Genomic DNA, 3,845 nt, shown 5'->3' with positions numbered 1-3,845 from the left:
CATGGTAAACTTAGGAGTTTCAAAGCTATGAGGAAGATATTTTCAGGTTTATGCCTTCTGGGTGCCTTTCAAATGTTATCATATAGTTAGAATCCCACTATACATCAGCATGAATCCAGCCCTGGTTACAAGAAGGGCCATGTGAGACACAAGGGTAGTCTCAGAGAACACTTTACCAGTACGATAAACAAGCAAACCAAACACTAAACAAAAATTAAAACTACCTAAAACACCACACACATTCTACTGAGCATTTGTCAGTAGCATTATATTCAGCTTTTTTTTTTTTTTTTAAGACATTAGTTCTATCTACGTTACTCTTTTCCAGGAATAGTCTAATCTCTCAAGGGTGTCCATTTTCTTCCAAAAGAAAGGAACAGGACCATAAGGACCATCAGAAAACCATATTTAATAATAACTAAAACATTCAATCACTTATATATATTTCCACCTGTAAGAAAATAACTTTTATGGGCCTTATGAATCTTAACAGTCTTAGAAATAGCTTTTTAAAAATTTAGATAGTACCATCTGTTAAAGATATTCAACAGATGTTGAACTTTTGAAGATTTTTCTCCCATAAAGATTATCATTATCATGCTAAGAGGTATATACATTTATATATTTGCTTTGGGTTTGTGTTTTTAATTCCAACAATTCTTACTAATGGTTTCTAATGTTAAACCTTGATTTCTGTCTTCAAGCCCTGCAAGACTACATGTCCCCCAGACTTTGCCATATGCAAATAATATCTCATTTACCCTGTTTCTCAGACCAAAAGCCTCTAAGTCCAGGATGATGTCTCTCTTTCCTGCATTTGCCACATCTAATCTACTAGTATATCAGATCTAATCTACCCTCAAAATATAACTTGAATACAACAATTTCTTAAGGAGTCCTAGTGGCTTAATCGTTAAACATGTAGCTGCTAACTGAAAGGTTGGTGGTTTGAACCCACCAGCGAGTTCCATGGGAGAAAAGACCTAACAATCCGCTCCCATAAAGATTACAGCCTAAGAAGCCCTGTGGGGTAGTGCTACTCTGTCCTATAGGGCAACTATGAGTCAGAATCAACTTTATGGCACACAACAATAACAGCAATCATTTCTTACCATTTCCACCTATCGCCCTGGCCCATACCCCTCACCTGGACTATTGAAGTACTTCCTAATTCAGTGGCTTTTTTTTTAGCATGACTCAGCATATATTTTACATTTCAACCCAGCACACACACATGAGCACACGCATACATACAGCCGAAACAAAAATTTCACGAAACAATACTTGTTCTTACTATATGGATGCACTCTGATATTTTACATTTTATTTTATTTTTGAAAAATCGCAGGTCAGGATTGGGTAAATTTTTTTTCAGGATCTGTAAATGGTAATCTGCTGTTAAAAACAAACAAACAAAACAAAAACTCTGTTCTCACTATTTGCACCCTTGTCCTTTGCAATTTTCTACCCAGTAGTTAGAATGATCTTTCAAAATACAAACCCTATCACTTCTCTGCTCAGAACTCTCCAATGGCTTCCCATCACACTCAGAATAAAATCCCAATTCCTAAACCTGGAATGCAAGGCTGCATGTGGCCTGACCCCTGCCTATGTCTCTGACCTCATCTCCTAACCCTGTGCAGCACTTACCCACTCTAGCCATGCTGGCTTCTTGCTGCTGCTCTAACATATAAGTTCATTATGACCTCAGGGCCTTTGCATCAGCTCTTTCCTCTGCTGAGAACACTCCCCAGATGATCACATAGCTCACCCCTCACTTCATTCAGCTCTCTATTCAATTCATCACTCCTCAGACAGACCTTTCCTAACCATTGCTAACCATTGTTTCTAAAATTAGGCCCTCCTGGCCCCAGTCATTCTCCTTATCCTGCTTTAATCCTCTTCATACCACTTACTAGTTCCTGGAATTATATAATTATACATTTATCCGTTCATTATTTATGTTCCTTTCTAGATGTTAGTTACATGGAGGCAGGGATTTCTGTCTTAGTTACCACAATTCCTTTGAACCTAGGGGAAAAAAATGTGTGGCAAGGAACAGACCCTCAGACGGATGTTGTACAAATTACATCTTGCTTTTCTCACCAAACCCTCTGAGTGCAGTTTTTCCTTTTATTGGCTTTCCTTGATCCACTCAATTCTTTCCATTCCTCAAGGCTGGAGCATACCTGTCTTACACCAGAATAGAAGCCTTCTCCTTCTCAGCAAACAGCCCCTGAAAATTTATCTAATAGACATTTTCTATCTCTTCTAAACACAGAATTACCTCTCTCAATTCCACAAAATACTCCATTCTTTTATTATTATTATTCATAGTTAAAACTCATAGTTAAATCATTTTGTGTGTAGCCTCTATATGGCTTCATCTCTTTTAAATTGCATCTAGAAGGCAGAGGGAGCCCTGGTGGTGCAGTGGTTATGCGTTCGGCTGTTAACCAAAAGGTCAGCAGTTCAAATCCACCAGCCACTCCTTGGAAAGCCTATGGGGCAGTTCTACTCTGTCCTATAGTGTTACTATGAGGCAGAACTGACTCAGCAGCAATGGGTGTGGTTTGGGTTTAGAAGGCAGAGATTACAAACATCCTTACATTGGTGAAGAGACTTTTGCTGAATGTTAGGCTCCCAGAATATTTTTGATAAATATTTTATCAAATGATTTTAACAAGTAGATGGTAGATTAATAGTTGAAGGAACATGGGCTTTGAAAGTGGACATATCTAGGTCTGAATCTCAGCTGTCACTTAATCCTATCTGGAAGGGCTTGGGGAAGTTACTGAATCTCTCTGGAGATAAATGTGTGTCAAATTCTTAGCAGTACGCCTAACACAGCAAATGGCAGTTACTGTTACTTAACTGGGCTGCTTGTGTGTCTGGTAGGAACAGGGTTTCCAACTGATTTGGTCTGGTTAGAACCCCTGTTGAGAATTTGCATTTGTAACAAGTTCCCAGGAAGTTGTACATAAGAATCACTTGGGAATCTTGCTTAAATATGGATTCAGTATATTTGAGGTAAAAATGCAAATTCTCAGCAGGGAACTTGTTAGAAATGCAAACTCTCAGCAGGAGTTCAAACCATAAAGAACCATCTAGAAGCCCTGGGTAGGAAACACAGAAGATTCACTTACTCAGAGCTGACTCTCCTGCAGGCCTCTCTCAAAATAGTTCTTTGTTACTAAATAGAATTTTAATGTTCCCTTTTGTGGAGATGGTGTCTGTCTAAGGAAGCTGCATACCCACTTCACCTATGCTTTTTACCACCACAGGCAAGTCTGGGCTCCTTGCTTCTTAAGGAAAGCAGAAGATCAAGATCATTTTTTTCAGAGTCCCTTCTGGTATTAATCTCTCTCTCGTATCTAGTTTGCTTATATTTGGGGAAATAAAGTTTGTTTCCTATTTTCTTTAAACTTACCTTAGTCTCTAACAACACTTTTTTACTTTGTTCAAGTCAACATACACCTATGCTCATTCATTATGTCACTCAAGAAGCATTTCAAAACCAACAGATTCAAGATGGTGACCTAGTCAGAAGCACCACACCATCCCTCTACAGCAAAGACCTGAGAAACAAAGTGTAACAGACATGGATGAAACCCTGGAACCCTAAGCACCAAAAGAAAGGATACAGAATTAGATCAAACACTGATTGGGAAAAGAAACTGAACGACAGCAGTGAATGGGGAGAGATACGAAGCAGACATGCCCTGCCAGCAGGTCTAGCACAGTGGGGCCATTTTGAGACAAAGCCAGCAGCAACCCTGGGTGAGAAGCATAGTAAGAAAACATCACAGAACTCTCAATAGGAGATAGAGAAACTGTGAAGGCAT

The sequence above is a fragment of the Trichechus manatus genome, unplaced genomic scaffold (genome assembly GCF_000243295.1).
Source record: "Trichechus manatus latirostris isolate Lorelei unplaced genomic scaffold, TriManLat1.0 scaffold00112, whole genome shotgun sequence".
NCBI classification, from domain to species: domain Eukaryota; kingdom Metazoa; phylum Chordata; class Mammalia; order Sirenia; family Trichechidae; genus Trichechus; species Trichechus manatus.
Note: the sequence above shows the minus strand (reverse complement) of the source record.